Raw genomic sequence first — 27790 nt, 5'->3', positions numbered from 1 at the left:
CTGGGCACTAGCGTGCCTCCTGAGCCCCGGTCTGGGACTCTAAATGAGACGGAAGGGGCCCCAAACGCTGCAGCTGCCTGTGCTCTCACAGGGCAGCTGGAATTAGCGATGCAAACTCGGGCACCACCGTACCCCTGGCCCCTCACTGGGGCTTTAAGAATAAATTATGGGCACCGTTGCAGCTGCCCGCTATGGCGGTGCAGCTGTGGCGTGGAACAGTGCTCTGGGGCCCTGGTACTACAGGTGCCTCTTCCTCCCCTCGTTGGAGCCCCCCGGGCTCCAACGGACATCTAGGTACACAACGTTGAGGCAGGCTCGCATGTAGGAAGTAGCTGCCGGCCGGAGTATCCCGCCCCAGCCCTCACTCACCGGCTCGGGGATGCTCTTCCGGTCTTCCTTTTCACCGTCGGGGCTCTCCTCTCCACACGGGAGCCCCGCTCGGGTGCTGACAGGCTCCTGGGCACTGTTGGCCAGCCAGCAGCGTCACGCTGGCTCAATCTTCGTCTTCGGTGGCTCTGGGGGGTTACTCTCCTCGGCAATTCCGTGGGCGCAGGGCTTCCCTCGGAAAGCGGAAGTCCCACCCCACATCAGGCAACACGCTACCTGACTTCCGGTTCTCCCCGGCCGCGGCGGTGATTTTCCTCTTGGCGACTCCTCCGTGCGGGGTGGTCTCCCGCCGAAGGAAGCAATTATCAGCGGGGTGGGCACCCACCAACGAGCACCGCAATGCGGGGTGGGCACCCGCAGTCCAACTCACGCACAGCAGGCAAATACGCGGGGTGGGCACCCGCAGTCCAGAGACACAGCGAAGCTGGCAATGAGGGGAAGGCTCCCTCAGAGAATCACCATATAAGGCGGGGTGGGCACCTGCTCAAAAAGGCACAAAGCGGGGGTATCCCTACGTCGGGATTCCCTCGGAAATTATCGCAGCTCAGCGCTGCTGCTCCCAACGAAGGCGCTGTTCAGCAAATAAAAATAAAGCGCTTCTTGGTCATGGAAGACAAAGCGCTCCTCCAAGGATGGCAAAGTTCAGGGAAAGTCGTTCAGGGGGCAGGGGGGCAAGGGCTGGGCCCAGGGGCCAGCTCACAGGGCCCTCCAGGCAGGAAGGCAGTCCCCAGTGGCGGTCCTCCTGGCGCCCAGCAGCAGCAGCAGGCCCCTCCAGTTAGGATCAGCAGGGAACATTTTACATGGGGTCACAGCCCCTTTTTATACACAAATCCCTTTGTTTCAGGCTGCAGGGTTAGGGGAATACCAGATGCAACTGGTTTTGGAGCACTCTGTTGTGCTCAGCCCCTCTCCCCATTCACTGGACAGGCTAGGGACATCAGTCGCACCCCAGGGGACGGAGCCAGCATTGTGTAGGGAAGGCCCAGCCCTATTCAGGTCCCAGGTGTACTCCTCCCTGCCATCAACATGCAGATCTCTCCATTCACCACCGGGGCAGACCCATCCTGACTCCTGGAGCCAGGCACACCAGCCAATCACAAGCCAGACAGTCACTTCACATTTATTACACAGACATGCCAGCTTCTAGAAGTGGCACTTCTACACTAGACCCAGTAACGCCGCACACATCATCGCGCAGCATTCACTCTCACGAGTTCACACATACCAAACTCGACCCTGCACTCGTCACGCATCAGGAACTACCATGGACACACACATTCCCCATGCATTCCTAATGGAGGGCAGGCCAGTCTCACTAAATAGGATAGGATAGGATATGTATTTATATAGCGCAATGAATGCCGAAGCTTCTTGGCGCTAGTACCACACAAAGGGAGACGTGTTCCTCACATACTAACCTCTCGAAAGAGCAGTGTCTTTAGCATTTTTCTAAAAGCTGAATGATTACGGATTGATTTCAAGGCAAGGGGGAGCCTGTTCCAGAGCCCTGCGGCCCGACCCGAGAAGACTCTGCCACCCCATCTGGCTTTCTTAATCCAATTGATTTAGATGAGACTCTGAGTGCTGGATCTCAGCACCCGGCCTGTAGTATAAGGCGTAACCAGCATCTGGAAGTCCCTAGCACCGCCTCCAAAGACAGCTTTATGTACCAGGCAGATGGCTTTGAAATCTATACTCAAATGGACAGGGAGCCAATGTAATGCAGCAATTCCCCCTGAAATTGAGTGATCTCTAGGAATATCCAATAATAACCTTGCCGCCGCGTTTTGGAGAGTCTGCAACCTTCCTACCAATGTTTTGTTTGTCCCTAGCAGTAAAACATTGCAGTAGTCCAGCCTAGATAAGACCAGACCTACTACTACCGCCTTACGCATTTCGGCGCTAATGAAAGGGAAGATTTCACGCATGTCCTAATGATGAAGGAACAGGAGGATGCCAGGCTATTGACATGAGCTGCAAAATTCAGCTGATTGTCAAATATCACGCCTAGATTTCTTACTTTGGGCACGGGGCAGGGACCCTCCCCAGCTCCTTCTGGCCACCAAGATCTGTTCCACAGGGGACTTCCATGACCAAACTGGATGTATGACGTTACAACGCACACTTTTACAACGCATGCACTTACAACGCATTTTTTACAACGCATAATCCATTACAACGCATGACATTACAACGCATGACACTACAACGCATTTTTAAAAAATACCTTTACAACGCATTTCCATTACAACGCATACTACCTTTACAACGCATACCATTACAACGCATAATATTAAATTACATTTAAGGTAAGTATTAGATAGTATAGGGGTAAAAGTTACTTTTCTAACTCCAGGGGGTGCAACAGTAGGGTAAGTGTTGGATAGTATAGGGGTAAAAATTACTATTCTAACTCCAGGGGGTGCAACAGTGGGGTAAGTGTTGGATAGTATAGGGGTAAAAATTACTATTCTAACTCCAGGGGGTGCAACAGTAGGGTAAGTGTTGGATAGTATAGGGGTAAAAATTACTATTCTAACTCCAGGGGGTGCAACAGTAGGGTAATTGTTGGATAGTATAGGGGTAAAAATTACTATTCTAACTCCAGGGGGTGCAACAGTAGGGTAAGTGTTGGATAGTATAGGGGTAAAAATTACTATTCTAACTCCAGGGGGTGCAACAGTAGGGTAAGTGTTGGATAGAATAGGGGTAAAAATTACTATTCTAACTCCAGGGGGTGCAACAGTAGGGTAAGTGTTGGATAGTATAGGGTTAAAAATTACTATTCTAACTCCAGGGGGTGCAACAGTAGGGTAAGTGTTGGATAGTATAGGGGTAAAAATTACTATTCTAACTCCAGGGGGTGCAACAGTAGGGTAAGTGTTGGATAGTATAGGGGTAAAAATTACTATTCTAACTCCAGGGGGTGCATCAGTAGGGTAAGTGTTGGATAGTATAGGGGTAAAAATTACTATTCTAACTCCAGGGGGTGCATCAGTAGGGTAAGTGTTGGATAGTATAGGGGTAAAAATTACTATTCTAACTCCAGGGGGTGCAACAGTAGGGTAAGTGTTGGATAGTGTAGTGTAATATTATGCGTTGTAATGGTATGCGTTGTAATGGTAGTATGCGTTGTAATGGTATGCGTTGTAAAGGTAGTTTTTAAAAATGCGTTGTAGTGTCATGCGTTGTAATGTCATGCGTTGTAATGGATTATGCGTTGTAAAAAATGCGTTGTAAAGGTAGTGCGTTGTAAAAGTTGCGTTGTAAAGGTTGTTCCCCGACCAAACTCCATAATTTCAGTTTTCTCGGTGTTAATCTTGAGAAAACTTTGCTGCATCCAGCTCATAATTTCCGACAAACAACCATGGAATTTAAAAGCGATGTCCTTGGATTGCTTGGCGGCGGAAATTATGAGCTGAGAATCATCGCATAGGAAACTATCTCGAACCCATGCTTTCTGACAAGTTTCGCCAGTGGAGTCAGATAGATATTGAACAGCGTGGGTGACAATGCTGAGCCCTGCGGAACACCACATGGCAGCTGAAAGCTGTCTGACTGGAGCCCGTCCCAAAGCAAGTTTTGCTCCCTCCCTTCCAAAAAAGACGAGAGAAGGGACAATGCAGTCCCCTGGATACCAACCTCCCGAAGCCTCCGGATCAACACTGTATGATTTACGGTGTCGAAGGCTGCTGATAAATCTAGCATCACTAGGACTGCCTTGCCTCCCTTGTCCACAATGTTGCGGATCTCCTCTGCTGCCACCAGAAGGGCTGACTCAGTGGAATGCTGTGCCCGAAAACCGTGTTGGGTCGAATCGAGTAAATTATGGGCACTCAAATATTCTGTCAGAGACTTATTTAGCTCCTTTTCTAAATGTAACACAGAGCGCACGCACTTTACACAAGGACACCGTGCTAAAGTGCCTAGGGGTCTAAAACCACTAACACTCCATAGGGAAGAAGCTAGGATAATGCAAAAAGTTTTGGGGGTGAACCCGCCAGAAGGGCCAAGTCCAACACTCACCCATGTAGGCAGGGCACAGGGCATTATATTGTTGTGTCTCACTCACAAAGGTTGGCACAGGGCACTGTATTGTTGTGTCTCATCCATGTAGGTTGGCACAGGGCACTGTATTGTTGTGTCTCACCCACAAAGTGTGGCACAGGGCCCTGTATTGTTGTGTCTACCCACATACGCATGGCACAGGGCACTGTATTATTATTTCTCACCTGCGTAGGCTTTCACAGTGCCCAGAATGCCCTTGTCTCACCCACATAGGCTGGCGCAGGGCCCTATATGCCCCTGTCTCACCCATATAGGCTGGCGCAGGGCCCTGTATGCCCTTGTCTCACCCACTTAGGCTGGCAAAGGGCCCTGTATGCCGTTTGACTCACCCATGTAGGCTCGCACAGGGCACTGTATTGTTATGTCTCATCCTCATAGGTTGGCACAGGGAACTGTATTTTTTTGCCTCACTCGCATAGGCATGGCATTGGGCACTGTATTGTTGTGTCCCACCCACGTAGGCTGGCATAGGGCACTGTATTGTTGTGTCTCACCCACGTAGGTGTGACACAGGGCATTGTATTGTTGTGTCTAACCTATGAAGGCTGGCATAGGGCACTGTATTGACGTGTATCACCCATGTAGGCATGTCACAGGGCATTGTATTGTTGTGTCTCACCCACAAAGGTTGGCACAGGGCACTGTATTGTTGTGTCTCACCCACGTAGGCGTGGCACAGGGCACTGTATTGTACCTCACCCATGAGGCTACCACAGGGCACTGTACTGTTGTGTCGTATCCACAAAGGCTGGCACAGGGCACTGTATTGTTGTGTCTCACCCACAAAGGTGTGGGCACAGGGCCCTGTACTGTTGTGTCTCACCACGCAGACATGACACAGGGCACTGTATTGTTGTGTCTCACTCACATAGGCATGGCATCAGGCACTGTATTGTTGTGTCCCACCCGCATAGGCATGAAACAGGGCACAGTATTGTTGTGTCTTATCCACGTAGGCTGGCACAGGGCACTGTATTGTGCCTCACCCATGTAAGCTGGCACAGGGCACTGTACTGTTGTGTCTCACCAGTGCAGGCGTGACACAGGGCACTGTATTGTTGTGTCTCACTCACATAGGCGTGGCATTGGGCACTATATTGTTGTGTCGCACCCGGGTAGGCATGACACAGGGCACTGTATGGTTATGTCTCTTCCATGTAGGCTGGGACAGGACCATGTATTGTTGTTTCTACCCACGTAGGCATGGCACAGGGCACTGTATTGTTGTGTCTCACCTGCGTAGGCTGGCACAGTGCCCAGTATGCCCTTGTCTCACCCATGTAGGCTAGTGTATGCCCTTGTCTCACCTGCATAGGCTGGCGCAGGGCCCTGTATGCCCTCGTCTCTTCCACGTAGGCTGGCACACGGCCCTGTATGCCATTTGTCTCACCCGTGTAGGCTAACACAAGGCACTGTATTGGTATGTCTCATCCACATAGGCTGGCACAGGGCCCTGTACTGCTGTGTCTTACCGCGCAGGCATGATACAGGCCACTGTATTGTTGTGTCTCACTCACATAGGTGTGGCATCAGGCACTGTATTGTTGTGTCCCACCCGCATAGGCAAGGAACAGGGCACTGCATTGTTGTGTCTCATCCACATAGACTAGCACGGGGCACTGTTTTGTTGTGTCTCAATCACAAAGGCTGGCACAGGGCACTGTATTGTGCCTCACCCATGTAGGCTGGCACAGGGCACTGTATTGTTGTGTCTTACTCATGAAAGGCTGGCACAGGGCCCTGTATTGTTGTGTCTACCCACGTAGGCATGGCACAGGGCACTGTATTGTTGTGTCCCGCCTGCGTAGGCTGGCACAGTGCCCAGTATGCTCTTGTCTCACCCACATAGGCTGGCGCAGGGACCTGTATGCCGTTGTCTCACCCGCATAGGCTGGCACAGGGCCCTGTATGCCCTTGTCTCAGCCCCATAGGTTTGTCTCATCCATGTAGGCTCACACAGGGCACTGTATTGTTATGTCTCATCCACATAGGCTGGCACAGGGAACTGTATTGTTGTGTCTCACTCACATAGGCATGGCATCGAGCACTGTATTGTTGTGTTCCCTCACATGTAGGCTGGCATTGGGCACTGTAGTGTTGTGTCCCACCCACGTAGGCATGGCACAGGGCACTGTATTGTTGTGTCTCATCCATGTAGGCTGGCACAGGGAACTGTATTGTTGTGTCTCACCCACAAAGGCTGGCACAGGGCACTGTATTGTTGTGTCTCACCCATGAAAGGCTGGCACAGGGCCCTGTATTGTTGTGTCCCACCCACGTAGGCATGGCACAGGGCACTGTATTGTTGTGTCTCATCCATGTAGGCTGGCACAGGGAACTGTATTGTTGTGTCTCACCCACAAAGGCTGGCAATGGGCACTGTATTGTTGTGTCTCACCCATGAAAGGCTGGCACAGGGCCCTGTATTGTTGTGTCTACCCACGTAGGCATGGCACAGGGCAATGTATTGTTGTGTCTCACCTGCGTAGGCTGGCACAGTGCCCAGTATGCCCTTGTCTCACCCACATAGGCTGGCAGAGAGCCCTGTATGCCATTTTTCTCACCCATGTAGACTGGCACTGGGCACTGTATTGTTATGTCTCATCCACATAGGCTGGCACAGGGGACTGTATTGGTGTGTCTCACCCACGTAGGCATGGCACAGGGCACTGTATTATGCCTCACCCATGTAGGCTGCCACAGGGGACTGTATTGTTCTGTCTCACCCACGAAGGCGTGGGCACAGGGCCCTGTACTGTAGTGTCTCAATGCGCAGACATGACACAGGGCGCTCTATTGTTGTGTCACACTCACGTAGGCGTGGCATCAGGCACTGTATTGTTGTGTCCCGCCCACGTAGGCGTGAAACAGGGCACTGTATTGTTGTGTCTCATCCACGTAGGCTGACACAGGGCCCTGTATTGTTGTGTCTCACCCACAAAGGCTGGCACAGGGCACTGTATTGTTGTGTCTCACCCATTAAAGGCTGGCACAGGGCCCTGTATTGTTGTGTCTCTCCCCGGAGGCGTGGCACAGGGCACTGTATTGTTGTGTCTCACCTGTGTAGACTTTCCCAGTGCCCAGTATGCCCTTGTCTTGCCCACGTAGGCTGGCACAGGGCTCTGTATGCCCTTGTCTCACCCACGTGGGCTGGCACAGGGCCATATTTGCCCTTGTATCACCCATGTAGGCTCACACAAGGCACTGTATTGTTGTGTCTTACGCATGAAGGCTGGCACAGTGCCCTGTACTGTTGCGTCTCACCAGTGCAGGTGTTACACAGGGCCCTGTATTGTTGTGTTTCATTCATATAGGCGTGGCATTGGGCACTGTATTGTTGTGTCCCACTCACGTAGGCGTGGCACAGGGCACTGTATTGTTGTGTCTCATCCATGTAGGCTGGCACAGGGCACTCTATTGTTGTGTCTCGCCCACAAACGCTGGCACAGGACCCTGTATTGTTGTGTCTACCAATGTAGGCATGACACAGGGCACTGTATTGTTGTGTCTCACCTGCGTAGGCTGGCACAGTACCCAGTATGCCCTTGTCTCACCCACGTAGGCTGACGCAGGGCCCTGTATTGTTGTGTCTCACCTATGAAGGATGGCACAGGGCACTGTATTGACGTGTATCACCCATGCAGGCTGGCACAGGACACTGTATTGTTGTGTCTCACCCACGAAGGCGTGGGTACAGGGTCCTGTACTGTTGTCTCTCACCGTGCAGACATGACACAGGGCACTCTATTGTTTTGTCTCACCCACTAAGGCTGGCATAGGTCACTCTATTGTTGTGTCTCACCCGCGTAGGCGTAGCACAGGGCCCTGTATGCCCTTGTCTCTACCCACGTAAGGTTGGCACAGGGCCCTGTATGGCCTTGTCTCACCCCTGTAGGCGTGGTTGCAGGGCCCTGTATGCCCTTGCCTCATATCGACCACTAGGGCCTGTGCCATCTACTAAGGTGAGATGAGAAGCCAGGGGCATGTTAAAAGTCTCACATGTTAATCAAGGCCCCTGGGGGCCCCATAAGACACGCGTGGCGCCGCATTGGTAGAGGGCCCCAGTAAAACTGAGCTTCAACCTGATAGGGGGGGGGGGGCTGGGGTGGGGGGCCTCGCACCCCGAGTCCTCTGTGATAAACATCTCAGCACTGAGGAAACGAGGAATGACGGGACTTCCAAAGGGCAGCTGTCTAAAGGGCCCCTGAGGCATTCGAAGCGTCCAAACCTGTTGCGTGGCTTCAGGGGCGGAGAGAGCTCCTGGGAGTGACCCGTCCGACCAGTCACTCATCGTCACTCTGAAGGAGGCCTTGAACCCCTCACTTCTGTCTGCAGAGGACGAGGGGAGCTCTGTGAGAGCTGCAGCAGCGGGAGGCGCTGGGCTGGCATCGAGGCGCTGGGCAGGCTTCGAGGCGCTGGGCTGGCATCGAGGCGCTGGGCTGGCATCGAGGCGCTGGGCTGGAATCGAAGCGCTGGGCAGGCTTCGAGGCGCTGGGCTGGCATCGAGGCGCTGGGCTGGCTTCGAGGCGCTGGGCTGGAATCGAAGCACAGAGTGTGCTGCTGATAAGGTAGGGAGGCCTTTCATTCCTGCAGACAGGGTCGCTGGGCTGGCTTCGAAGCGCTGGGCTGGCATCGAGGCGCTGGGCTAGCTTCGAGGCGCTGGGCTGGCATCGAGGCGCTGGGCTGGAATCGAAGCACAGAGTGTGCTGCTGATAAGGTAGGGGGGACTTCTTTCATTCCTGCAGACAGAGGCGCTGGGCTGGAATCGAGGCGCTGGGCCGTGTTCGAGGCGCTGGGCTGGCTTCGAGGCGCTGGGCAGGCTTCGAGGCGCTGGGCTGGCTTCGAGGCGCTGGGCCGGCTTCGAGGCGCTGGGCTGGCGTCGAGGCGCTGGGCTGGCTTCGAGGCGCTGGGCCGGCTTCGAGGCGCTGGGCCGGCTTCGAGGCGCTGGGCTGGCGTCGAGCCAGAGTGTGCTGCTGATATGGTATGGGGGCCTTCTTTTATTCCTGCAGACGGAAGCGCTGGGTGGGGTTTCGGAAGGGGCGAGGGGAGAAGTCCCCTTTAGCTCCTGCAGGTAGATGCCCGGTTCTAGCGGGCTGCCCGGTGGGCCAGGCCCAGCCAAACATGACCTTTGACCCTCCCAGTCGGTATACGAGGCCATGGAGAGCGGCCAAACCGTGTGATGTTCTTTACTTTGTCAGGACCTGCGCTGTCACCTTTCCAAAAGAAAAAGACCCCCATTTGTTGGAGTTTTAAGAGCGCAAAGGCCCAGACATGACACTGAATAGAACTACGAATACAATCAATGCATTCATTCATGATATGACTGTTCTGTCAGTCAATTAATCTTTATTCGGGTATAAAAATATCCACAAAAGAACATGACATTTAACAAGTTTCAACATTACATTAGCATAACATAGATAAAATGTTTAAAATAGTTTATATCTTCAGGGTGTGACCAGAACAACAGCATTAGGACATGGAAATCAAAAAAAGCCTTAATAGCAGAATACCTCTAAAATCTGTATTTACTGGGCACGAATCTTTGCGACTCCAGAAGACACTTCAGAGCCCTTCTATTTCTATTTGTTTGAAGTCTGCCCAGATCCGGCCACACTCCTGGCTTCAGCCGGTTCTGCCTGTCATTGGACTCGCCGGTACAAGAAGATACCGGGGATGCGGAAGAAAAGAGGTCAGGCGATGACCGAGCCAGGGGTCACTCAGGACCCTCTACAGCACATTTCAAAGGGCATTATTTGTATGAATATTGTAAGTATGCACTGAAAAAGGGAAGGGGGGGGGGGGCTGTTGGCTTTAGGTGATTGCCGCTATTTTTTCTGGCTGAGATATAAAAAAAATCATGTCTGAAGAAAATGGCCCGCTGGCCACTCGAGTTCACGTCTGAGGTGAGCTGCAGTTGGACGGTGTGTCGCCAGGGTGTTACCAATGATGCAGCAGGTGCAGTGGCACCAGGCGCGCAACACCCATTGGACTCACAGGGCTTCAGCCCCTCCCCCCGTCGCGTGTGGCTCCCGGGATGAGACAGCCTCGCGGCGCACACACACAGCCGCACCCGAGCACTTCACAGGTCTTTAAAAGACCATTTGCGTGTTAATGAGGCCTCGCTGTTGTTTCCCCCCGTCTAAGAGCCCCTGCAGCTCCACTCTGCCTATGGCTTAAAAGATTCAGCCCCCCCCGAAATTTTTTCTTAGCCCCCCCGAAATTTGGCTTTATGCGCCTCTGAGTGGCACCAGGGCCGCGAGCGTCCTTCTGAGCCTCGGTTACGTCTCCTTCCGTGTGGGGCTCTGAGAGTGCTTATCTGTATGAGGCGCGCAGTCATGTCCTGTAGGATGGGGCGCACATTGGACGGTTCCGATAGTCGCCGGGCTGCCTATCGGATGAGGAGTCACAGGGAACCACACGTGCGTGGCCATGAGCTGAGAATAAATGGGGAATTACAATGCCTGCTCGAGTACGTGTGTCTGTCTGTTCTCTGCCAGAGGCTGTGGTCCAACGAATAGCTGGTTTATCTCATTATAGATAGTGTCCCGGGCTGAATTTATTCTCCCCAGGTTTCAAATGTGAGGAGTTCACAGGTTATAGTCGGACCTTCAGTGCATTGCACATTCACAGGTTAGAGTCGGGCCTTCAGTACAATGCACATTCACAGGTTATAGTCGGGCCTTCAGTGCATTGCACATTCATAGATTATAGTCGGTCCTTATAGTCGAGCCTTCAGTGCATTGCACATTCATAGATTATAGTCGGTCCTTATAGTCGAGCCTTCAGTGCATTGCACATTCATAGATTATAGTCAGGCCTTATAGTCGGGCCTTCAGTGCATTGCACATTCATAGGTTATAGTCGGGCCTTCAGTGCATTGCACATTCATAGATGATAGTCGGGCCTTATAGTCGGGCCTTCAGTGCATTGCACATTCATAGATTATAGTCGGGCCTTATAGTCGGGCCTTCAGTGCATTGCACATTCATAGGTTATAGGCGGGCCTTCAGTGCATTGCACATTCATAGGTTATAGGTGGGCCTTCAGTGCATTGCACATTCATAGGTTATAGTCAGGCTTTCAGTGCATTGCACATTCATAGGTTATAGTCGGGCCTTATAGTCGGGCCTTCAGTGCATTGCACATTCATAGGTTATAGGCGGGCCTTCAGTGCATTGCACATTCATAGGTTATAGTCGGGCCTTCAGTGCATTGCACATTCATAGGTTATAGTCAGGCTTTCAGTGCATTGCACATTCATAGGTTATAGTCGGGCCTTATAGTCGGGCCTTCAGTGCATTGCACATTCATAGGTTATAGCTGGGTCTTATAGTCGGGCCTTCAGTGCATTGCACATTTCTAGGTTATAGTCGGGCCTTCAGTGCATTGCACATTCATAGGTTATAGTTGGGTCTTATAGTCGGGCCTTCAGTGCATTGCACATTTATAGGTTATAGTCGGGCCTTCAGTGCATTGCACATTCATAGGTTATAGTCGGGCCTTATAGGCAGGCCTTCAGTGCATTGCACATTCATAGGTTATAGGCGGGCCTTCAGTGCATTGCACATTCATAGATTATAGTCGGGCCTTATAGTTGGGCCTTCAGTGCATTGCACATTTATAGGTTATAGTCGTGCTTTCAGTGCCTTGCACATTCATAGGTTATAATCGGGCCTTCAGTGCATTGCACATTCACAGGTTAGAGTCGGGCCTTCAGTGCATTGCACATTCACAGGTTAGAGTCGGGTCTTCAGTGCATTGCACATTCATAGGTTATAGTCGGGCCTTATAGTTGGGCCTTCAGCGCATTGCACATTCATGGGTTATAGTCGGGCCTTCAGTGCATTGCACATTCATAGGTTATAGGCGGGCCTTCAGTGCATTGCACATTCATAGGTTATAGGTGGGCCTTCAGTGCATTGCACATTCACAGGTTATAGTCAGGCTTTCAGTGCATTGCACATTCATAGGTTATAGTCGGGCCTTATAGTCGGGCCTTCAGTGCATTGCACATTCATAGGTTATAGTCGGGCCTTCAGTGCATTGCACATTCATAGGTTATAGTCGGGCTTTATAGTTGGGCCTTCAGTGTATTGCACATTCATAGGTTATAGTCGGGCCTTCAGTTCATTGCACATTCATAGGTTGTAGTCGGGCCTTATAGTCGGGCCTTCAGTGCATTGCACATTCATAGGTTATAGTCGGGCCTTCAGTGCATTGCACATTCACAGGTTATAGTCGGGCACTAACATTCATAGGTTACAGTAGGGCCTTCAGTGCATTGCGCATAGGTTATAGTCGAGCCTTCAGTGCATTGCACATTCCCAAGTTATAGTCGGGCCTTCAGTGCATTGCACATTCATAGGTTATAGTCGGGCACTAACATTCATAGGTTATAGTCAGGCCTTCAGTGCATTGCACATTCATAGGTTATAGTCGGGCACTAACATTCATAGGTTATAGTCGGGCCTGCAGTGCATTGCACATTCATAGGTTATAGTCGGGCCTTCAGTGCATTGCACATTCATAGGTTATAATCGGGCCTTTAGTGCATTGCACATTCATAGGTTATAGTCGGGCCTTCAGTGCATTGCACATTCATAGGTTATAGTCGGGCCTTATAGTTGGGCCTTCAGTGCATTGCACATTCATAGGTTATAGTCGGGCCTTCAGTTCATTGCACATTCATAGGTTGTAGTCGGGCCTTATAGTCGGGCCTTCAGTGCATTGCACATTCATAGGTTATAGTAGGGCCTTCAGTGCATTGCACATTCATAGGTTATAGTCAGGCCTTATAGTCGGGCCTTCAGTGCATTGCACATTCGTAGGTTATATTCGGGCCTTCAGTGCATTGAACATTCATACGTTATAGTCGGGCCTTATAGTCGGGCCTTCAGTGCATTGCACATTCATAGGTATAGTTGGGCCTTCAGTGCATTGCACATTCCGAGGTTATAGTCAGGCCATCAGTGCATTGCACATTCATAGGTTATAGTCGGGCCATTAGTACATTGCACATTCATAGGTTATAGTCGGGGCTTCAGTGCATTGCACATTCATAGGTTATAGTCGGGCCTTATAGTTGGGCCTTCAGCGCATTGCACATTCATGGGTTATAGTCAGGCCTTCAGTGCATTGCACATTCATAGGTTATAGTCGGGCCTTATAGTCGGGCCTTCAGTGCATTGCACATTCATAGGTTATAGTCGGGCCTTCAGTGCATTGCACATTCATAGGTTATAGTCGGGCCTTATAGTTGGGCCTTCAGTGCATTGCACATTCATAGGTTATAGTCGGGCCTTCAGTTCATTGCACATTCATAGGTTGTAGTCGGGCCTTATAGTCGGGCCTTCAGTGCATTGCACATTCATAGGTTATAGTCGGGCCTTCAGTGCATTGCACATTCACAGGTTATAGTCGGGCACTAACATTCATAGGTTACAGTCGGGCCTTCAGTGCATTGCGCATAGGTTATAGTCGAGCCTTCAGTGCATTGCACATTCCCAAGTTATAGTCGGGCCTTCAGTGCATTGCACATTCATAGGTTATAGTCGGGCACTAACATTCATAGGTTATAGTCAGGCCTTCAGTGCATTGCACATCCATAGGTTATAGTCGGGCACTAACATTCATAGGTTATAGTCGGGCCTTCAGTGCATTGCACATTCATAGGTTATCGTCGGGCCTTCAGTGCATTGCACATTCATAGGTTATAATCGGGCCTTTAGTGCATTGCACATTCATAGGTTATAGTCGGGCCTTCAGTGCATTGCACATTCATAGGTTATAGTCAGGCCTTCAGTGCATTGCACATTCATAGGTTACAATCGGGCCTTCAGTGCATTGCACATTCCCAGGTTATAGTCGGGCCTTCAGTGCATTGCACATTCATAGGTTATAGTCGGGCCTTATAGTCGGGCCTTCAGTGCATTGCACATTCATAGGTTATAGTAGGGCCTTCAGTGCATTGCACATTCATAGGTTATAGTCAGGCCTTATAGTCGGGCCTTCAGTACATTGCACATTTATAGCTTATAGTCGGGCCTTCAGTGCATTGCACATTCGTAGGTTATATTCGGGCCTTCAGTGCATTGAACATTCATACGTTATAGTCGGCCTTATAGTCAGGCCTTCAGTGCATTGCACATTCATATGTTATAGTTGGGCTTTCAGTGCATTGCACATTCCCAGGTTATAGTCAGGCCTTCAGTGCATTGCACATTCATAGGTTATAGTCAGGCCATTAGTACATTGCACATTCACAGGTTATAGTCGGGCCTTCAGTGCATTGCACATTCATAGGTTATAGTCGGGCCTTATAGTTGGGCCTTCAGTGCATTGCACATTCGTAGGTTATATTCGGGCCTTCAGTGCATTGAACATTCATACGTTATAGTCGGGCCTTATAGTCGGGCCTTCAGTGCATTGCACATTCATAGGTATAGTTGGGCCTTCAGTGCATTGCACATTCCGAGGTTATAGTCAGGCCTTCAGTGCATTGCACATTCATAGGTTATAGTCGGGCCATTAGTACATTGGACATTCATAGGTTATAGTCGGGCCTTCAGTGCATTGCACATTCATAGGTTATAGTCGGGCCTTATAGTTGGGCCTTCAGCGCATTGCACATTCATGGGTTATAGTCGGGCCTTATAGTCGGGCCTTCAGTGCATTGCACATTCATAGGTGTAACGCCCTGAACGTCTCAGGATCGTTTAACAGACACGACAATGAGGACGCAACCACTTGTGAAGGGTTAGTTCTTTTAATGAAGGCAAATAAAATACAAAGAACAAACAAAAGTTATAGTCACTGGAATCCTCCAGGCTAAGTACGTTACCAGCCCACAGCACAGATGGTCCTAACCGTCCTCTGCATATACGCCGATCCCGGCGTATGCCAACAGAGGGCAGAAATGAAATGGCCGACAATGCCAATCGGTAGGCTGTGAGGGGCACGAAGAGTGTTGGGGAGAATCGAGGAGTCAGGGAAACACCCAGCCGGGGTCTCTACCTGAAGGGAGCAGCCGCTCAACCTCTTCCTCAGACTGCACCGGGACGCGGAGTCACCTCCTGGTGATGTGTCACCGATACCCCAATCACAAGCAAGGAGACTGAACCGAGAGCAGCCGCTCGATCGATCCTGTGGACTTCCGAGTCTGTAACGCGGCAAACACCTCCTGGTGTGCGTTACAGCTGGCAGTCCCTGTGTCTCTGGTCGGGCTGGGAGTTACGACTCCAACCAGCAAAAGCGCCACTGCGCTTGGACTCAGCCGAGTCAAAAAGCGAAGCTCAATGGTTGACCGGTAGAGCTTCCGGGTCCTTCACAGGTGACGATGGGGCAAGACACGGCCCAGGGAGTAACGACTCGACCTACCTCCGTTCTTGCCTTACTGGAGCACCACTCCGGAACACTGCTCTTCACGAAGCAGGTACGTCGGTGTAAACACAATATCCGACAGCCTTGTACCTCCCGGTTCCTCCCTTTATAGGGCGTGTTTCCCTTGAGTTATGTAACAGCTCTCCTGTTTACATAAGGGCGTGTTTCCCTTGAGTTATGTAACAGCTCTCCTGTTTACATAAGGGCGTGTTTCCCTTGAGTTATGTAACAGCTCTCCTGTTTACATAAGGGCGTGTTTCCCTTGAGTTATGTAACAGCTCTCCTGTTTACATAAGGGCGTGTTTCCCTTGAGTTATGTAACAGCTCTCCTGTTTACATAACCTCTCAACCGCTAAGCATCCTGGGAGATGTAGTCCGTTTTCGCTGGTTACCGTTTTCCTCCCCTCGTATGACAGGAATTCTTGACAGTACATCCTCCCTCTCAGCGGCTCCCCACGGGTCCAGCGCTGGCAGGAAAACGCCGATGGAACAAGGAGACCAAGCGCGGAGCATGAACCCCTTCAGCCGGTTCCCATGAATGCTCCTCCGGGCCATAGCCTTTCCACGCAACCAGGTACCACAGCTTCCCCCTGCGCCATTTGGACGCCCGTATGCCCGACACTTCATACTCCACCTCCGACTCCACGCATACCGGCCTAGGTGTCCCAGACGGCTTGGTGGGTGCTGGTTTGAGCAATGATACATGAAAGACAGGGTGTATCCGCAATGACTGGGGCAAGCACACCTTCACGTTCACGGGACCCATACACTTGGTAATTCGATAGGGGCCCATGTACTTGGGATGGAACACACTGTTCTTTCGAAACCTCATGTTTCTTGTGGATATCCAGACGTAGTCTCCAGTGCGGTACAGTGGCCCGGGCCTTCTCTTCCTATCTGCCGCAGCCTTGTATCTTCTCTTGGCCTCTATTAGGACAGCCCTTGAGCGCATCAACGTGTCTTTTATGTGTGCCACCCTGTCCGCTGTGGCGGGAATCCTGTCCTCTCTGAACGGATGTAGAAATGGCAAGAACCTGGGATGTTGGCCATAGTTGCTATAGAACGGAGATGACTGTGTGGAGCTGTGAGTGGCGTTGTTATAGGCTATCTCTGCAACCCATAGCAAGTCGACCCATTCTTCCCTGCCCTGGTCCACAAAACATCGCAGATACTGTTTGAGCGTTTGGTTCAGGCGCTCGGTTTGGCCGTCCGTTTGAGGGTGGTAGCTGGTGGACAGGGCGGTCTTAACATGCAGCGCAGTGCACCAAGTCTTCCAGAATTGCGCAGTAAACTGCGACCCCCGGTCCGACACGATCACCCCAGGTAATCCATGCAGTCGTACCACATTCTTTAGGAGTAGTGACGCCAATTCCCCGGCCGTAGGGACTCTCTTGCAGGGGATGAAGTGCCCCATTTTCGTCAAGTAATCCACCACCACCAGTATTGCCGTCATCCCCTGGTCTACCGGTAGGCCCACCACGAAGTCCAGTGATATGCTATCCCATGGTCTATCCGGGGTCGGAAGTGGATGTAAGAGCCCTTGGGTTCGGCCATGGTCGGCCTTCATGGTAGCACACGTAGGACACTCCTGTCCCCACCTCCTGACATCCACTCTCATGGTTGGCCACCAGAAATGCCGTCCCATGCTAGCCACCGTTTTTTCAAAGCCCAAATGACCTGCGCATGGAGAGTCATGGCACCAGATGAATGCTTGTTTCCTTAGCCTAGGCGTGGGTATCTTTTTCTGCCGCTGTAGCCACCGTCTGACTCCCGCTCTCATCTGCGTCAAGGGATTCCGTTCTTATTCCACAATGCAGGATGCAATACGGTGACGTCATTTCGATGCGATGTGTTGGCCAATCCACAAAGGGGTTGTGTTTCTGTAGCCACGGCAATCCCAATATGACGCCATATTGGGGCGCTCGGATGATGTTAAAATCGATTTGTTCCAAATGGTTCCTCCCATATCTCATCGGAAGGACCCCCGTGTGCTGTCCGATGGGCCCCGTCACCAATCGCCTTCCGTCTACCGCATAGACGTCTTCGGGTACTGCTTTGGGAAGAAGCACTAGCCCTAGCCTGCATGCCTCGTTGTGGTCCATAAACATGCCAGTGGCCCCTGAATCCACCATGGCCACAACGGGTATCCACTGGTCATGCACTCCCACGTGCACCGTGATAAACAGGTGTCGTTGTCCCTTAGTGACCGAGTTGGAAAGTGAAGGGATGGATGAGTGACTCCGAGATGCCCCTTCTCTGGTCTTGGAGTCCTCTAGTTTTCCGCCGGTATGTCCACCACGGCTGTTACCGACCGGTTGGCCCGATAACGTGACGTCTTCGGTTTGGCAGGGCATTCACGTACGTAGTGGCCTTTTTTGCCACAATATAGGCACAATCCTTGTTTACGGCGTGACTCTTTCTCCGTGGCTGTGAGGCTCGCTCGTATTGCGCTGATGTCCATGGGTTCTCCCTTGGATGCGGTGGAAGTTTCAGGACTTCCCACCGTCACATAGGATGGAAGGGATTTTCCTTTTCTCCCATGATCCCCCTTTCTTTCACTTAGCCTATGTTCCAGCCGTAATACCAGGTTGATAAGGCCCTCACATGTCTTTGGTTGAGGGTCAATATGAGCCACGGCGTCCTTGAGCTCATCGCACAGCCCTTGATGGAAGAGCGCCGTCTGTTTAGCAACAGGCCACTTGGTTTCCGCAACCAGCCTTCGGAACGCGTTGAGATACTGCACCAGGTCGTTGGATCCCTGTCTCAACTCAAGCATTTCACGGTCCGCCGTGTACGAGTCAGCCCTTCTGTCGAATACCTTCAGGAATTCCTCGCGAAAAGCACCCCAATCACATAAGAGGGGGTCGTCCCTGCTCACCAGAGGTACGGCCCATTGTGCCGCGTTTCCAGCCAAATAGGATATAAGGAAAGCCACACGAGCCTGACTCGTGGGGAACGCCTTTGGTTTGCACGATAAATGTAGCGCCACTTGTGTGAGGAATACCTGCACTGTGTTAGGATCCCCACTGTACCTCTCTGGTGTTGCCAAGGGGATGGCTACCGGCATTTCCACTACTACCGCAGGGGTCTGCTTCGTGAGGGAGGTGCTGGGCGTGAGCGGGTCCAATTGGATAGCATCCAGTCTGGCTTTTACATCGGCTGATTCTTGCCTAGAGGCAGCCACTTCAACTTGCATGGCCGCTAAAGCAGCCAGCACATCATCAAGTGTTGCCATGTCTGTTATCGACCGGGAGACAGTTAGTGTTATTAAGGTCGGATATTTTGTAACGCCCTGAACGTCTCAGGATCGTTTAACAGACACGACAATGAGGACGCAACCACTTGTGAAGGGTTAGTTCTTTTAATGAAGGCAAATAAAATACAAAGAACAAACAAAAGTTATAGTCACTGGAATCCTCCAGGCTAAGTACGTTACCAGCCCACAGCACAGATGGTCCTAACCGTCCTCTGCATATACGCCGATCCCGGCGTATGCCAACAGAGGGCAGAAATGAAATGGCCGACAATGCCAATCGGTAGGCTGTGAGGGGCACGAAGAGTGTTGGGGAGAATCGAGGAGTCAGGGAAACACCCAGCCGGGGTCTCTACCTGAAGGGAGCAGCCGCTCAACCTCTTCCTCAGACTGCACCGGGACGCGGAGTCACCTCCTGGTGATGTGTCACCGATACCCCAATCACAAGCAAGGAGACTGAACCGAGAGCAGCCGCTCGATCGATCCTGTGGACTTCCGAGTCTGTAACGCGGCAAACACCTCCTGGTGTGCGTTACAGCTGGCAGTCCCTGTGTCTCTGGTCGGGCTGGGAGTTACGACTCCAACCAGCAAAAGCGCCACTGCGCTTGGACTCAGCCGAGTCAAAAAGCGAAGCTCAATGGTTGACCGGTAGAGCTTCCGGGTCCTTCACAGGTGACGATGGGGCAAGACACGGCCCAGGGAGTAACGACTCGACCTACCTCCGTTCTTGCCTTACTGGAGCACCACTCCGGAACACTGCTCTTCACGAAGCAGGTACGTCGGTGTAAACACAATATCCGACAGCCTTGTACCTCCCGGTTCCTCCCTTTATAGGGCGTGTTTCCCTTGAGTTATGTAACAGCTCTCCTGTTTACATAAGGACGTGTTTCCCTTGAGTTATGTAACAGCTCTCCTGTTTACATAAGGGCGTGTTTCCCTTGAGTTATGTAACAGCTCTCCTGTTTACATAAGGGCGTGTTTCCCTTGAGTTATGGAACAGCTCTCCTGTTTACATAAGGGCGTGTTTCCCTTGAGTTATGTAACAGCTCTCCTGTTTACATAACCTCTCAACCGCTAAGCATCCTGGGAGATGTAGTCCGTTTTCGCTGGTTACCGTTTTCCTCCCCTCGTATGACAGGAATTCTTGACAATAGGTTATAGTCGGGCCTTATAGTCGGGCCTTCAGTGCATTGCACATTCATAGGTTATAGTCGGGCCTTCAGTGCATTGCACATTCATAGGTTATAGTCGGGCCTTATAGTTGGGCCTTCAGTGCATTGCACATTCATAGGTTATAGTCGGGCCTTCAGTTCATTGCACATTCATAGGTTGTAGTCGGGCCTTATAGTCGGGCCTTCAGTGCATTGCACATTCATAGGTTATAGTCGAGCCTTCAGTGCATTGCACATTCACAGGTTATAGTCGGGCACTAACATTCATAGGTTACAGTCGGGCCTTCAGTGCATTGCGCATAGGTTATAGTCGAGCCTTCAGTGCATTGCACATTCCCAAGTTATAGTCGGGCCTTCAGTGCATTGCACATTCATAGGTTATAGTCGGGCACTAACATTCATAGGTTATAGTCAGGCCTTCAGTGCATTGCACATCCATAGGTTATAGTCGGGCACTAACATTCATAGGTTATAGTCGGGCCTTCAGTGCATTGCACATTCATAGGTTATAGTCGGGCCTTCAGTGCATTGCACATTCATAGGTTATAATCGGGCCTTTAGTGCATTGCACATTCATAGGTTATAGTCGGGCCTTCAGTGCATTGCACATTCATAGGTTATAGTCAGGCCTTCAGTGCATTGCACATTCATAGGTTACAATCGGGCCTTCAGTGCATTGCACATTCCCAGGTTATAGTCGGGCCTTCAGTGCATTGCACATTCATAGGTTATAGTCGGGCCTTATAGTCGGGCCTTCAGTGCATTGCACATTCATAGGTTATAGTAGGGCCTTCAGTGCATTGCACATTCATAGGTTATAGTCAGGCCTTATAGTCGGGCCTTCAGTACATTGCACATTTATAGCTTATAGTCGGGCCTTCAGTGCATTGCACATTCGTAGGTTATATTCGGGCCTTCAGTGCATTGAACATTCATACGTTATAGTCGGCCTTATAGTCGGGCCTTCAGTGCATTGCACATTCATATGTTATAGTTGGGCTTTCAGTGCATTGCACATTCCCAGGTTATAGTCAGGCCTTCAGTGCATTGCACATTCATAGGTTATAATCGGGCCATTAGTACATTGCACATTCACAGGTTATAGTCGGGCCTTCAGTGCATTGCACATTCATAGGTTATAGTCGGGCCTTATAGTTGGGCCTTCAGTGCATTGCACATTCATGGGTTATAGTCAGGCCTTCAGTGCATTGCACATTCATAGGTTATAGTCGGGCCTTATAGTCGGGCCTTCAGTGCATTGCACATTCATGGGTTATAGTCAGGCCTTCAGTGCATTGCACATTCATAGGTTATAGTCGGGCCTTATAGTCGGGCCTTCAGTGCATTGCACATTCGTAGGTTATATTCGGGCCTTCAGTGCATTGAACATTCATACGTTATAGTCGGGCCTTATAGTCGGGCCTTCAGTGCATTGCACATTCATATGTTATAGTTGGGCTTTCAGTGCATTGCACATTCCCAGGTTATAGTCAGGCCTTCAGTGCATTGCACATTCATAGGTTATAGTCGGGCCATTAGTACATTGCACATTCACAGGTTAGAGTCGGGCCTTCAGTGCATTGCACATTCATAGGTTATAGTCGGGCCTTATAGTTGGGCCTTCAGTGCATTGCACATTCATGGGTTATAGTCGGGCCTTCAGTGCGTTGCACATTCATGGGTTATAGTCGGGCCTTATAGTCGGGCCTTCAGTGCATTGCACATTCATGGGTTATAGTCAGGCCTTCAGTGAATTGCACATTCATAGGTTATAGTCGGGCCTTATAGTCGGGCCTTCAGTGCATTGCACATTCCCAGGTTATAGTCATATTTCCTGAAGAACGTTTCTTTTCTTTTTACATTTCACAGCACAGGACTCGCTTTGAGACGGCGCTCTGTTAAAACAAGTGTTCGCGCTGCTGAATAGCCATGCATGGAAGCTGCAGAGCATGCGGTACCTCAACCTCCAGGGCCTAAAGCAACATCATATACGCATTCAGAAAATACATACTGTCTGTTCTCCTCTGTTCCACATCCATGATACAGGGCGGGCGCAGAGGTAAAGGGATTCCCTCATTTGCATGAGGCACTGGAGAAGAGCGCAGCAGGGCCACAGATACGGCTCTACGATGCTCTCTTCCCCTAGTGCACTGAGGGGAGTGCACATTGTGGACTTCCTGTACCATGATACATAGCAGCAAACTTTTCTGGGATATGATGTAGTGTCTGGTGACATCCTTTTCCCTGCTGAAACTGATTTTCATGACCTCCTCTACCATTTATCACACTTTCCTAATATTCCTTTATTTAAAAATTAAATTCTCATTCATTGATTACACTTTATCCGGCCCGAGCTGGAGAGTACGACCCGAGTTCAGAGAGCACGGCCCGAGTGCGGAGAGCACAGCCCGAGTGCGGAGAGTACAGCCCGAGTGCAGAGAGCACAGCCCGAGCTGGAGAGTACGTCCTGAGTGCGGAGAGCACGGCCCATGCTGCAGAGTACGGCCTGAGTAAAGAGAGTACGGCCCGAGTGCGGAGAGCACAGCCCGAGCTGGCAAGTACGTTCTGAGTGCGGAGAGCACGGCCCATGCTGCAGAGTACGGCCTGAGTAAAGAGAGTACGGCCCGAGTGCGGAGAGCACAGCCCGAGCTGGCAAGTACGTCCTGAGTGCGGAGAGCACGGCCCATGCTGCAGAGTACGGCCTGAGTAAAGAGAGTACGGCCCGAGTGCAGAGAGCACAGCCCAAGCTGGAGAGTACGTCCTGAGTGCGGAGAGCACGGCTCATGCTGCAGAGTACGGCCTGAGTAAAGAGAGTACGGCCCGAGTGCGGAGAGCACAGCCCAAGCTGGAGAGTACGTCCTGAGTGCGGAGAGCACGGCCCATGCTGCAGAGTACGGCCTGAGTAAAGAGAGTACGGCCCGAGTGCAGAGAGCACAGCCCGAGCTGGAGAGTACGTCTTGAGTGCGGAGAGCACGGCCCATGCTGCAGAGTACGGCCTGAGTAAAGAGAGTACGGCCCGAGTGCGGAGAGCACAGCCCGAGCTGGAGAGTACGTCCTGAGTGCGGAGAGCACGGCCCATGCTGCAGAGTACGGCCTGAGTAAAGAGAGTACGGCCCGAGTGCGGAGAGCACAGCCCGAGCTGGCAAGTACGTTCTGAGTGTGGAGACTACGGCCCAAGCCGGAGATTTTGCCCGACTGCGGACGTAGAGATACGACTTGTAAATGACATCTGTGAAAACCAAAAGTTGTAAAGTTAGACTTTTGTCTCAGATTACCTTTGTGAATCGAGCCCATTGACCCCAAATTAAACAATAAAAATTACATTTATTTCAGTAGAAATCATTTATTGGTTCATTTCTGTTCCAGGGCGCTAACATTGGAATATAAACAAACTTTACTCCATACTCGAAGCAGGACAGATAGGAAGATTCGAGCGATATCCTGCATCACTCAATATAATGTTTACAATGGACGTATTTTCAAATTATGAAGTGAACATTGGCACCTCCTTACGGCTCCTACTCTGCGGGTTGGCGCTGTACCAGACAAACTCCGAGTAGTTTATCGTAGGGGTGTGACCCTCAAGAACTCTTGATATTTTAGTTATGTTAAAGTGTTGCAGGGATTCTGCTCATGCACAGAACTATGCGCAGGAAACCAGGACCTCAGTGAATTGCGGTGTACCAAAAACTCACCTCAGAACCCAGAACCCCTATCCGACCAGCATCAGTGTCCCATTCGTTCTCCGTATTCTCTCGGAGGTCCCAATATATAGACAACCCAGAACAAGCGACTTAGAGTACTCTCAGGAATGGTGGGAATCAGAAATACCTGTTCATTATTATTCTCATATCAGTCCACAACAAAGTAATCAGAGACACGGTAAAGTTTAAAAGGTTTATTTTATAAACTATGTGTCCTAAGATGCAGTACTTTGGCTAACATAAGCAGACAAATGATTAATATCAAAACCATCAGCATTGTTACAATACCATAGAAAATGAATGGAGAAATCATATTACAAATGACAGTGGATTACAGCCACCTTCCTTTAGCTAATAAACTAATATTATTATACTAATAAAAGGTCTCTAGGCTTGAATGGGGAACCCCATACCGTAAAGATCAGCTTAGTCGAATCACATCACAGGATCAGCTTTGCTCTGCGCCTGGAAATGCTCTTCTTCAGAATATGTTTCTAACGCATGCAAACTGTAATATTAAAGGCTCTCGACACCCAGGTATTTGCAGCTGTGTGCATATTATGGCTAGAGAGTGGGCCGATCAACCAGAACTCAAAAACATGCATTGTCTGGCTGCTCAGAGTGTTTTACACACAATGTTCAGACCAAGGTCGCAGCGCACGTCTAGGGATGTGAACAACAGACAGTTCTCATGTGAAGAAAAAGCGAGCAAGCAGTTTTCAAAGCATAACATGTATCTGCAGTGTTGAGTGCAAAAGCAGCAAAAGTGGCAAGATGGCTTTCTAACGTCTAACGCGCTTATGCTAACATAGCAATGTATGCATCTATATAGCTGCCATCACTACAAAAGGTACAAGTTCACACAATACATAAGCTGTTAGATCCCGACAAAACCTGATGGGTTTTATGCATGCGGAAACTGCAGTGTACATCATTTGGGACGTAATAAGATCAGGGAATCTTGTTATAATACAAACAAGGGCTCTGCCATTAATACCATCATAAACTATAACAGATACCTCAGCCTGCCAGTGTTGGTGATACTTATGCACATGAGTCAGATAGGGAGCACGTTTTCTAAAGCTATTGATATATTTTGTACTTCGCAACACAAAGTCTTCCTAATTTGTTGTCTCTGAATCTGATAGCGATGACTCAGGGCATTGGAGCTTCCTTTAAATATCAGTTTTACGTCCTGTCAGTATTGAAAATGTGTATATGTGGTAGATAGGCGATCAATGTGGATTAATAAATGGAAGTATGAAATCATAGATGCACTCGCATGGACACAAACGGGTCTTTACGCTATGTGTTTGTATAAAGATTTTCTTCTTTCAAATATGGCAGTGGGGGCCGAGAGGATAGTCAAAAACTGTTTTTTAGATAATTTTCTGCTTGCGTATATAAAAAAGTTTCCGTTCAAATATGGCAGCGAAAGTCAAGAGATTGACCCCCTTTGATTTTAATATAATTTTCTGTACAGACGTCAGAGGATTTTTCTGTTACCTGTGTATAAAACACATTTTAAAGTGTTGAGGCATGTATACGTCAAAGGGACGCTACAAGGTACGCTAGACGAGAACAATGGTTAACAAAGGCCTCACGGAGCTGAGGAGATTTCAACCCTATCGGGTTCCATGAGGCCTTTGTTTTACAAATTATAACATTCTGCCGTCCAAGGGCCGAATGTTCTAATATCCTTAGAGCCCTCCGTAGCGGGCTCTACCAGTCATTAAAGGCCCTCTTCGGCTCGGGCCTTTAACGCTGGAGCGGGCTTTTAACGACCGGTAGATCCCGCTACAGTGGGCTCTATGGCTATAGAAAGCATGGTGTTATGATATTCGCACGATTACAAGTCATTTATTCTATATCGCAGTTTAGACTCTTGCCTGTGCTGCTTGGTACAAGTATCATTTATGTGATGACGGAGTCAGGTTGTCTGTCTTTTTTAACGTTTCATCTTTTCTTTGGAAAAGTTAGAGGGTTTCTTCTTTATTGTGCACAGAGTACATCTTGAGTAGCGAGGTGTGTGTGTGTGTGTGTGTGTGCGTTCTCTGTGTGGCAAGTTGGGCGGAGACAGTATGGCTTGTTGTTGAGCACGTTGTGCTCTTTTGAAACATTACTGTGTATGTGTAATATTGCACACTGTGTTTTTTTGAGAGCACCTGATTTCCGTGATCCTAATATCTGCTCATTTAAGAGCGAATGTTACAAAGGTTTTCGGGATAATGGGCTTCTTGTTTGACCAATGGGAAAACGATTTTTGTTGGAATTTTTTGTCAGGACCGGAGGCGAGAATGATGCTTCTCATTTCTTTACTTACTTACAGCAGCCATTGAGAAAAAAGTTCAACAAACACTACGTTTCCCTTGAATACCCTCATGTCACATGACGTTCCATAGAGTTTAGCTCTAAATAAACTCCTACAGCGGTGAGAGTGCCCTCTTTCTTTGCTGTTAAGTGTTCTTTTCATTATCTTCCAATTGTCCTGGTTATAACCGCTTTTCAGATTAAGGTTATGCTTTATCTCTCGATGTTGTCGGGTTATTCCTCTGTGATAACCGTAGTTTTTACTATTTGATGTACGAGATTGTACGCGATTGCTGGAGCGGGTAGTACAACATTTTGTATACCCCCCATTCTGCATGTTTATATGAATCCAAATAATCAATTCATTGTAATATTATTAATTTGTTTGAAGTCATAACTCACCAACTATATTAACAAGAGAAATACAGGTGGGAATTGCACTTTGCATGGCTATATTAATTGTGAATTAACTAGTGTACGCATATTAATAGTAGAAAATTAGAATATTATATGTTATAAGTTGCTTTAAGTGATGGATTTGTGCTTTATTTTGTAAGTATAAACCGCTCTGAGTGTCGCTTCTGCTAGACAAATACACACACATATGGGTATTAGTAGGGGGATAACATTTTATTTGTCATTTCTATCTTTTAATTACGTTTTGTGTTTCTTTTGCTTAAGTTGACCATTTCAGCCTATAAAAGATGGCTGAACGAGACGTTAAACGTGACTGCCTTGACAACACGAGGTTCTGGGTGAAGTGCGCAGGTGTCACCGCCAGCAACAGTGGCCTGGACCTGACCCCGGGAGAACATGTACCCTCCAAGGTCATTCCGGGAACCCGTCCAACACTAAGAGACAATGCTCAATTTAAAAGCCGGAACAAGCAAGTTTGATGACTTCATCTTTCAACACCCTGAGAACTGCTCATTGCCAGTCGAAATTGACCAATAAGAACTCTCTAAACCCAATCTTGATACAATTTTGTTAGTATTTTCATTATAAAAGTAGGTAGGGAATTAGGGTAGTGTCGCACGCTCTACTCCCCACCTCTGGACGCCCTCGCTGTTCTTTGACGAACTCGATTTCCGGACGTTATGCTGACGGAGAGGACGGTGACCCTGCTGGACAGCTGTCATCCTGAATCTATGAGAGACTGAATTGCGGCCTAAACTTTGCAGAAATTTTCTCTTTGACTGACGGACTTAGAGGATGACTTTAGCCAGAATAGGTAAATATGATGCTATGAAATGCTGATGATGATTTTAACATTTCCTTCACATTTTCTTAGATAAAGAATACTTGATTAATTGACAAATGTGTTGTGTCGATTATTTGAAGAAGAAGATTAAGAGAAAGAGTAAAAGAGCAAAGGTAGACGAGTCAATCATCAAGTACCAACTCAACTAAATGATCCGTCTCCGTATGGGAGGGATATCTAGGTTTAATGTCAATGTGTTTAAGGTGAGGTAAAGGTATTCCTCTCATGTCAGCGTTGTGGAGTAGGTTTTTCC

At 49.6% G+C, this 27790-nt stretch overlaps 1 protein-coding gene across 1 annotated transcript in view; it reads left to right on the top strand.

Annotated features, from left to right (window-relative positions):
* The first annotated feature begins 9062 nt into the window (after positions 1-9062).
* LOC146839269 (zonadhesin-like) overlaps positions 9063-27790 on the top strand; it is a 209088-nt gene continuing 190360 nt past the window's right edge. The window contains exon 1 of the mRNA XM_085650331.1: positions 9063-9172. The gene's annotated coding sequence lies outside the window, so the exon portion shown is untranslated. The remainder of the gene's footprint in view (positions 9173-27790) is intronic.

Source organism: Triturus cristatus, chromosome 4_1 (genome assembly GCF_964204655.1).
Source record: "Triturus cristatus chromosome 4_1, aTriCri1.1, whole genome shotgun sequence".
Classification (NCBI taxonomy): Eukaryota; Metazoa; Chordata; class Amphibia; order Caudata; family Salamandridae; genus Triturus; species Triturus cristatus.
Note: the sequence above shows the minus strand (reverse complement) of the source record. Positions and strands in the feature narration are given on the sequence as shown.